Genomic DNA, 11061 nt, shown 5'->3' with positions numbered 1-11061 from the left:
TTGTTCTTTAAATTTGCATCTTGCAGATTCCACTTTTAAGAAACCAATGGGAAGGATTAATGATGTTCTTATTGTTGCAAATAGGAACTATGTGCCCATAGATTTCATTGTTCTTGATATAGATTGCAATCCTACATGTCCTATTATTCTTGGTAGACCTTTCCTTAGAACGATTGGTGCAATTACTGATATGAAAGAAGGAAACATTAGATTTCAATTTCTGTTAAGGAAGGGCATGGAACACTTTCCAAGAAACAAAATTAAATTTCCATATGAATCTATTATGAGGGCTACTTATGGATTGCATACCAAAGATGACAATACCTAGATCTATTCGTGTTTTATGCTTAGCTAATGGTGTTAAAAAATAGCACTTGTTGGGAGGCAACACAATTTTATTTTTGTTTTTGCTTTTTAGGTTCTGTTTTGTAATAAATAATTCATCTAGCATCTACTTAGATGTTGTTTTGTGTTTTAATTAGTGTTTGTACCAAGTAAGACCTATGAGATAGCAACCGTAACAGAAACTTTTGCGCCGAGGAAAATAATTTTAGTTTTTAACGGAAGGGTGATAAAATACTGATTTTTTTGCAGAAGATTAATAACAAATTTCTTAGGTTGTCCTGATTTCTCAAAAAAATTGGAGTTACATAAGTATTCAAAATATCCAGATTACTACAGACTGTTCTGTTTTTGATAGATTCTGTTTTCTATGTGTTGTTTGCTTATTTTGATGATTCTATGGGTAGTATCAGGGGGTATGAACTATGGATGAGTTGGAATATAGTAGATATTACACCAATATAAATAAAGAATGAGTGCATAACAGTACCAAACGTGGTGATTTATTTTCTTATACTAACGAAGCTTATGAGATTTTCTGTTGAGTTTTGTGTTGTGAAGTTTTCGAGTTTTGGGTAAGGATTTGATGGACTATGGAATAAGGAGTGGCAATAGCCTAAGCTTGGGGATGCCCAAGGCACCCCAAGGTAATATTCAAGGACAACCAAGAGCCTAAGCTTGGGGATGCCCCGAAAGGCATCCCCTCTTTCGTCTTCGTCTATCGGTAACTTCACTTGAGGCTATATTTTTATTCACCACATGATATTTGTTTTTCTTGGAAGTCTTGTATAATTTGAGTCTTTGCTTTTTAGTTTGCCAAAATCATCCTTGATGTACACAGCTTTTGACAGATACATGCATGAATCGTGATTTAGTAGAATACTCTATGTGCTTCACTTATATCTTTTAGGAGCACGGAGGTGGTTTTATTTTATAGAAATTGATGAACTCTCATGCTTCACTTATATTATTTTGAGAGTCTTTGAACAGCATGGTAATTTTCTTTGGTTATAAATTTAGTCCCAATATGATAGGCATCCAAGAGGGATATAATAAAAACTTTCATATAAAGTGCATTGAATAATATGAGAAGTTTGATTCCTTATGATTGTTTTGAGATATGAAGATGGTGATTTTAGAGTGATGCTAGTGAGTAATTGTGAATTTGAGAAATACTTGTGTGAAATTTTGTGATTCCCGTAGCACGCATGTATGGTGAACTGTTATGTGATGAAGTTGGAGCATGATTTATTTATTGATTGTCTTCCTTATGAGGGGTGGTCGGGGACGAGCGATGATGTTTTCCTACAAATCTATCTCCCTAGGAGCATGCGTGTAGTACTTCGTTTCGATAACTAATAGATTTTTGCAATAAGTATATGAGTTCTTTATGACTAATGTTGAGTCCATGGATTATACACACTCTCACCTTTTCACCATTGCTAGCCTCTCTAGTGCCATGCAACTTTCGCCGGTACCATAAACCCACCATATACCTTCCTCACAACAGCCACCATACCTACCTATTATGGCATTTCCATAGCCATTCCGAGATATATTGCCATGCAACTTTCCACCGTTCAGTTTATTATGACACGCTCCATCATTGTCATATTGCTTTGCATGATCATGTAGTTGACATCATATTTGTGGCAAAGCCACCATTCATAATTTTTCATACATGTCACTCTTGATTCATTGCACATCCCAGTACACCGTCGGAGGCATTCATATAGAGTCATATTTTGTTCTAAGTATCAAGTTGTAATTCTTGAGTTGCAAGTAAATAAAAGTGGAATGCTCTTCATTATTAGATCATTGTCCCATGTGAGGAAAGGATGATGGAGACTATGATTCCCCCAGAAGTCGGGATGAGACTCCGGGCGGAAAAAAAAGAGGCCAAAAAAATGAGAGAAGGCCCAAATAAAAAAATGAGAGAAAAGAGAGAAGGGGCAATGTTACTATCCTTTTACCACACTTTTGCTTCAAAGTAGCACCATGATCTTCATGATAGAGAGTCTCCTATGTTGACACTTTCATGTACTAGTGGGAATTTTTCATTATAGAACCTGGCTTGTATATTCCAATGATGGGCGTCCTCAAATTGCCCTAGGTCTTCGTAAGCAAGGAAGTTGGATGCACACCCACTTAGTTTCTTTTTGAGATTTCATACACTTATAGCTCTAGTGCATCCGTTGCATAGCAATCCCTACTCACTCACATTGATATCTATTGATGGGCATCTCCATAGCCCGTTGATACGCCTAGTTGATGTGAGACTATCTCGTTCGTTTTGTCTTCTCCACAACCACCTTCTATTCCACCTATAGTGCTATGTCCATGGCTCATGCTCATGTATTGCGTGAAAGTTAAAAAAATTGAGAACATCAAAAGTATGAAACAATTGCTTGGCTTGTCATCGGGGTTGTGCATGATTTGAATATTTTGTGTGATGAAGATCACTACAAAAAAATTACACTTCCATGATGATACATGTTTGTCATAGTAGGTCACGTTTTTTGTCATGCATGTACATCCATGAAGATTTTATGACAAAATCAAGACAATCATACATGTGTTATCGTAGAAGTGTTCCATGACAATACCAAAATTATCATCACAGAAGTGTCCACTTCCATGACGATAAATGGTGCGTCATGGAAATGCTTTCGTCAAGGGTAACCGACACATGGCATCCACTGTAACAAGTCACCGTTAAGCTATCGGGTTCCGGTTTAGATCTGATAACCCGTCAACAGGCCGGACTAATGGGGGTTTTCCATGTGTAAAATCATCATTGGCTAGAGGAAACACGTGTCTGCTCGCCATTGGGACATATGTCATCCACTCATTGGACCGAAGGCGCCTATGATACATCGACATGTGGCATGTCCCAACAGAGGCCCATTCTTGTGAAAAGGCCGACCCGTTTAACTTGGTCAAAAGGTAGCGGGTCGGCCCACGGAAAGCCTGTTAACGGCATGATCGTATATAGCCCATTTACATCACACTAACTCAGGCCCCGTTACGGCCTATCCGAATTAGGCCCAGTAGTGTCACCTGGGCCGCCCAATATGATTTCAACCTGTTGTAACTTCTGGCCCATGTATGGCCCATGATGTCTTCCAGCCCATATGACGCCCTTCGTAACTCTTGGCCCATTAACGGCCCATGGTGAAACTGGCCCGTAATGAACAGTGTATCGCTTTATACCCATTAACGGCCCATTATTCCATTGGGCCGTTTCCAGCCCATGTCATCTTTCGGCCTTCTCAGGGCCCATTTATTCTTGGACTCATTTCCAGCATTCGGTTACTTACGGTCCGTTACTTGCCTTTTCTTCTTGTGGGCCAAATTCTGCCCGTGGTTACAGTCGGCCCTTGTGGCCCATTAATCCATTGGGTCATTTTCATAGCGCCATCAAATACAGATGATAAACGACGGCCCGTTATGGTCGGCCCATGAACGGATGATTCCAACTCTAGCCCATTTATGGCCCATAATGTGGTCTGTTATTGGCCCATATTTGGACAATCGATCATATGACCCATAGGAGGCCCGTTGATGCTACACCCCGTAGAAGGCCCATTGTTCCTACGGCCCGTAGACGGCCCATTGTTTCTATGGCTCGTAGGAGGCCCAGGGTCACTACAATAAATATGTAGCCCATGGTTATTGTGGCCTAGTTTAAAACATGGGTTATTGCGGCCACTAGCAAACCGCGGAAAAAGAACTGCACTGACTACAAGAAAACAAATAAACAAGACAACAAGGAAATAAATAGGCAAGCAACTTATGCTAGGCTACCACGGCTATTACACATATTACATCCACTTGGCATCAAAGTTTATCACCAGTGCAAATATAGGAAACAAAGCAGCATATCACATACACTGGTTGTCAAAGTTGGCGACCGGTGCAAATAAACACCGCAGCAAAACAAGTCCGGAACTAAAATCACTTCAGAAGAGCTCAAGAAACAATATCCTGGGTACCCATAATGTTGGCAAGATGCCTAGCAAGCTTATTAACTTTCTCTTGTTTGGCGCTTAAATCCTCCAGCGCTTGTTGTTGCACCAGAAAGTATGCATCTGAATTCTGCAGGGACTTCCTCAGTCCTTCGGCTTCCTATAGAGGAACATCTGATAGATGTCTTTCAAAGTGAAGTTGAGACTCAAGAAGCCGAACTGATTCAGGCAGCGAGCTTACAGAGCTAGTGCCAGCAATAGTGGCCAGTAACTCGGACACTACATCAAGACAGGACTTTGGGGTTGTCTCGGTGTCTTCAATATAGTTTTTATTAGCTTTCTTGGAGACCAACAAGGATGTCTCACTATGTGGACCTTATCTGCATTACTTCCTTTACCATTGCATAACGGGGTACTCTTCTCCAATATTTTATCCGCATTCTAAAAGAGAAATTAATAGACACATCACAAGTTTACCATGTTGTACAATAATAAAGTGGACAGGATAACAGTATGAAACAAACATATAGCTATGTAGTATGGTCGCTATATGTTCTATATCATTCTAGTTTATGTTGGCAAATCAAGATAGAGATAGTTCAAATCATATCTATCTAAGACAAAGCAGCACAGACAGAATATAAGTGTGAGAAACTACACAGCAATAACAACACTTCTAATGTGCATGGCACGAGAACATAATTGTTTATTCAATTGACACTGAAATCAACATAGAGTAAGTTACAACAACAAACATGTTAAAGAAACAGGTTTAAAACATACCTGTTGCGCCATTGGAGTTTCAATTGCATCCTTCAAATTAAAAATTAGTTGGTATGAGTAAATACAATGATGCAATAGCAAAGGTGTATGAAGCATAGCTACGGAACCTGGCCTAAGAACAATTCCTCTTCTGCTTTAAGAGTTGACTTGGGGTTCGGAGTGGTGGTCCTTGTGCTTTGGGCACTGTAGTTGCCTTACTAACTGCTCGTCTTTGGGTGCTCTATGGTGGAGACGGTGCTGTGTCAACTGGAACTAGGTTACTATCTGCTGGGTTGGGGTTAGAAGGGGTGTAGCTGGTTCTCTGTCCAACTGGGTAGGGGTACAATTTGCGTGAGTCTGGGTTATGTGTCATGGGGCTGGTTCTTGGGCAAGTACAACCGTGGTTCTATCTGCATCGACAGGTAGCATGATATTTTCTGAAGATCATGTTTTTACTCCCAAGATACTGCCATCACCCCCTCCAATTCAAATGTTTGATAAGCAAGAAAAGTAATTGAATGTACAGACATTCTAAGATAGACATGTGCAATGGATCGTAAGGAAGAAAACGGGGCATGAAATAATTCACATTTATGTTGTCTAACCAAACAGAATAGCATGACATAATTTCACATATATGATGGTTAATTAAATAGGATACCATGACACAATTTCACATGTATGATGGCTATCTAAACAGGATAGAATGACATACTTTGAAATATGATGACTATGTAAATAGGATGACATGATATAACTATACGATGTGTCTATTAAAGTGGTTGGCATGCCATAATTCACAAACATGCCATCGATGGAAACACGATGGCATGATATAATTCAAGGATAGAATGACATAAATCAAAATATGATGACTATGTAAACAGGATGAGATGATATAACTATATTATGTCTTTAGAAAATGGGTTGGCATGCCATAATTCAGATAAATGTTGTCTATGTAAACATCATGGCAAGATATAATTCCAATATATGATATATATACTAAGCAAGTGAGCAGAGGGCAATCACATATATGATGTGTCAACTAAGGAGATGGCATTCAATATTGTGTATATGATGTAAAAACTAAGCATTGCAAGATAGCATATGCATGATATGAGTAATATAACCCTGCCGAGTTTGAGCATACACCTCAGGGGGCTATGTGTAACCAGCAAGATATCTGCCTCTGAGTCCTCCTCTGAGGAGCTATGTGTAACCAGCAAGATATCTGCTTCAGCAGGTAGCATTGTCTACTTTGAAGACATTGTTTTCACTCCAGATTTCTCCATCGCCAATTCAAATGGCTGATGCACGGGAAGAGCAGTTGAATATACAAACATTGTCGACAAATGCAATGAGTAATAAAAATGGACGACATCATATAATTCACATATATGACGCTTGGCTAAACAGCATGGCATTGCATAATTCACATACATAATGCCTTGCAACAAGATAACATTGCATAATTCACATATATAATGTCTTGCAACAAGATGGCATTGCAAAATTCACATACATAGTCATTAGACACTAAACAGGTGGCATTCACAAAAAGCATATGTAAACTAAGCGAATGACATGCCAATGCAAGACATCATATGCACGATATGAGCAATATAACCCTACCAAGTTAGAGCATGCATCTCGAGGGGAAATAGAACTGGTCATCTATCTATGAACCCTCCTCTAAGGAGCTATCCGTAACCAACAAGACATGCGCTTCGTTAGATAGCATTGTCTGCTCCGAAGACCTTGTTCCACTCCAGTTTTTCCATGACCGTGTCGAATGGCTGATGCACAGGAAGAGTAATTGAATGTACTAAAATTGTTGACAAATTTAATACATAATTAAAAAATGATGGCATGATATAATTCACATATAAGATGACTGGCTAAGCAGGGTGGCATTGCAAAATTCACATATATGATGCCTGGCTAAACAAGATGGCATTGCATGATTCACATATACGATAAAGAAAGTAACAAATGGCATTCACACAAAGCATGTCTATACTAAGCAGATGGCATATTTGATGTATAAAGTAAGCAATGCAAGGCACCATATGCATGATATTACCAACATCAGCATGCCAAGTTAGAGCAAAGACCTCATGGGGTAAATAGGAGTGGTCTTCTCCTTCTGAATCCCCATTAGAACAGTTTTTTTCCTCTTGATTACAATTCGAAATGGGTGGAGGGGGGCTGTGACGGTGTCCTGGACTAGGGGTACTAACCACGTCGTCTCCCAATCTGTTAGATTGGGCCGAGGACCCCCGTGGCCGTATACTCATGGGTCAGTTCGGACAGCTGCCGCATAGGTGGAAGATTCCACAAGACTTGGTGATCAAGACAAGGACTCCTCCCCACCGGCGTATTCGGCTAGGACTCTTGTTATCCTAGGCCTCTGGTGCATTATATAAACCGAGGCCAGGCTAGTCGATAGATATATACAACAATAATACCAAAGGCTAGCTTCTAGGGTTTTAGCCTCTACGATCTCGTGGTAGATCAACTCTTCTAATACTCATATCATCAATATCAATCAAGCAGGATGTAGGGTATTACCTCCATCAAGAGGGCCCGAATCCAGGGTAAACATTGTGTCCCCTGCCTCCTGTTACCATCGATCCTAGACGCATAGTTCGGGACCCCCTACCCGAGTTCCGCCGGTTTTGACACCGACATTGGTGCTTCAACTCGGTGTACTCGGGTTGGGCAGTATCGTCAACTCGGCGTACTGACAATACCACGAGATACCTCGGAAGCAGTCTGGCATAAAGCTCGGGTGCTAGTGGCTGGCTCCATAGAGGGAATTTCCAGCATTAAGCTCGGCTAAACTCCTTCAACTTTTTTGGACCAAGATGATCTATGACATCTTGGATATAGTCCGGCGTTGGAGCATGGACACAGTCCGGCGTTGGAGCTCGGATACATTTCGGCGTTGGAGCTCGTAAGCAGTCCGGCATTGGTGCTCGGCTGCAAAAGATACCTCGAATGCAGCCCGGCGTTAGAGCTCGGACACAAGAGGACACTGCCTCCCGGGAACAACTTCAAACCCGAGGTGTGGCATGAAAATAACAAGGCATTGATAAAGGCCAGAAACTTAAAGGGGCTCCTCGGATACCCGACGTGTAAACTCGTCGAATGCATTTCGGCGATCCTCAAGATCGAAGATGAGAAGATTTGTTGAACCAGTTTTCAAGACCGACAACCAAAGATGAAGAATAGTTCAGAAGAATCGAGGAGCGTCCCTAACTTGAAGACCGGTTCAGGGGGCTACTGACAGTGTCCTGGACTAGGGGGTACTCACCACGTCGTCTCCCGATCTGTTAGATTGGGCCGAGGACCCCCGTGGTCGTATACTCATGGGCTAGTTCGGACAGCTACCGCATACATGGAAGATTCCACAAGACTTGGTGATCAAGACAAGGACTCCTCCCCACCGACGTATTCGGCTAGGACTCTTGTTATCCTAGGCCTCTGGTGCATTATATAAACCGAGGCCAGGATAGTCGTTAGATATATACAACAATCATACCACAGGCTAGCTTCTAGGGTTTTACCCTCTACGATCTTGTGGTAGATCAACTCTTGTAATACTCATATCATCAATATCAATCAAGCAGGACATAGGGTATTACCTCCATCAAGAGGGCCTGAACCTGGGTAAACATCGTGTCCCCTGCCTCCTGTTACCATCGATCCTAGACGCACAGTTCGGGACCCCCTACCCGAGATCCGCCGGTTTTGATACCGATAGGCTGCCTTTGCGCCCACCATGGAGCGACATCGGCATGAAATTTTATTGTCGCGCAAAGCTCGTCTCTTTTGCTCTACATGTTCAGTTCCATTGTGTATAATTACTGACATGCATAGGAATAAAATATAGTGAGATTATGTAAGGAGTGCATGCACAAATCCAGAGTGATGGTAGCAAACTATGCATAGACCTAAAACCAATGATAGCATGTAGATAATAGCTTTAGTTAAAAACTACAAATAATGGCTCCTTTAATGTTTGTTTCCACCCAACATGAAACTCATAGTAGACACCCGAGATTAACCAGATAGTAGACATATAATATTGATTGCTTCCCCAATATGTACCCCACAACCATTTAAAAACTCAAGTTTGAACATTAGTTTGGACCTGACTTGGAGTCTAATAGGTGAACAAGATAATAAGTAGCATGTCATTGTATTAAGCATGCCTAATCTAAGCAGACACGACAGAGTGTGACCTCTCTTGTGGACCCGCGTAGTCCTCAAGGTCATCTGCTCAGTTGATGATGGTAATGTAGTTGTCGTGGCCGCCGGCGGCGGGGAAGAAGATCTGAGGTGGCGAAAGACAGTCTGGATAGCGGATCCCTGCTGTGGTGAACCCTTCCATCGTTGGAGCATCTGAGCTAGGGTGGAACACAATGCAGCGGGAGCAGGACAAACCACACAAGGTTTTATTTCACACATATATGTAATAGAAGTAATTGTGTAAGGGCTTGTTTGAATTTGAGGATTCTAACAATGCAGGGATAGGTAATACACAGGAATGGGATAGGAATGCACGTGCAAAAGAGAGAATTTAAAAACACAGGATTTCTACCAATCTGGGTGTTTGGTTCACAAGAATTGGAAGTTCATAGGATGCAAAGAAGCATGGTGAGATTAAGTCAAACCATAAGAAAATGTACGGTTATAATGCTATTATGTTACTATCTTTTACTCTTGTGCTTCATGAATAGGAATTTGAAAAGGAGGACAAGTGGATATTAAAATTCCTATGGTTTTTCTTTCAAGGAGAGACTAAAGGAACAAATCCTATAGTTTTCCTTTGCTCCATTCCTTTGAACCAAATGCATGAATAGTAGTACCATAGGAAACTTTCCGATTCCTATGTTTTTCCTACACTTTTCCTTTCAAGCACTGGCGATTCTAGTAGGCAGGCATGAGCAGGGAAAAGCCTACACTCAAAAATGTTTTTGTGCTACTTCTAAAACATGTAGAGTAAAAAAGAGATGCAACAAGTGTACAACCTCTTTGGCAAAGCCATGTCGATCTCAGCGTGATTGGATTGGTCGGTGAGGATGCTCCGGCTAATTTGGCTGTCGGAGGAGGGGAAGAAGATCTTAGGTGGTTGGAGATGGAGCACGGGGTATTGCTCCGCTGTGATGGAGGGTTTCGTCATTAGACTAGCTCCCCTGAGTTGTACGACGGCGAGGCTGAAACAGGACAATAGACACAATGTTAACCTAAATGGAATTCTAATATATAGCATCTCCAATAGATGACGTAAAATACATAACCACGAAGTGCTAGATGTAAAATATATCAGCCGCTCATCTCTAAACTTAACTGTTGAAGCTGAATTTAACTGTCGAAACTGAATTTAAGTGTCAAAACTAAATTTTGCTGTCGAAACTAAACTCACTAGTAGCAGAAAAGCAGTAGCAGTAGGAGTGCCTAGAGCAATAGCGCATGCGAGAGCCAGGGCAGCTGGTCCTGTAGCAGCATCTCGGGTAGCAGCTGCAGGGGCTCGAGTGAGAGGAGGATCTGCTGCTCGTGCAGCAGCAGCACACGCAAGAGTAGAGCAGCAGGGTGAGGCTACACGTCAGTCGACTGAATTTTTCATCTCTTGCCAATCGATTGTCCAGCCATTGGATATGAAATCAAGGGTATGCAGTTCATCTTCAACCTCCACCCCCCTGAGCCTCCAGCCACCACCGGCCAAACCGCCGGACCCAGCCGTCCATGGCCGGCAGCGCTCCCGCACGACCTCGCCGCCCCGCCCACCCCGAAACCACTCCCTACCGCCGGTCTGCCACTGCCCGGCCATCCCTCTAGGCCCCCTTGTGCCGAGCTTTTTCTCTGGCGATCCCCATGCCACCGCCTCACCACCGTGCTCCCTCCACCGCCGGTGACCACCGCCCCCACCCTGAACCCTAAGATAGATAGTGGGGTACCTCTCCGGTGAGCTCCCTCCCCA

The sequence above is a fragment of the Triticum dicoccoides genome, chromosome 7A (genome assembly GCF_002162155.2).
Source record: "Triticum dicoccoides isolate Atlit2015 ecotype Zavitan chromosome 7A, WEW_v2.0, whole genome shotgun sequence".
Lineage (NCBI taxonomy): Eukaryota > Viridiplantae > Streptophyta > Magnoliopsida > Poales > Poaceae > Triticum > Triticum dicoccoides.
This window is presented reverse-complemented; position numbering follows the sequence as displayed.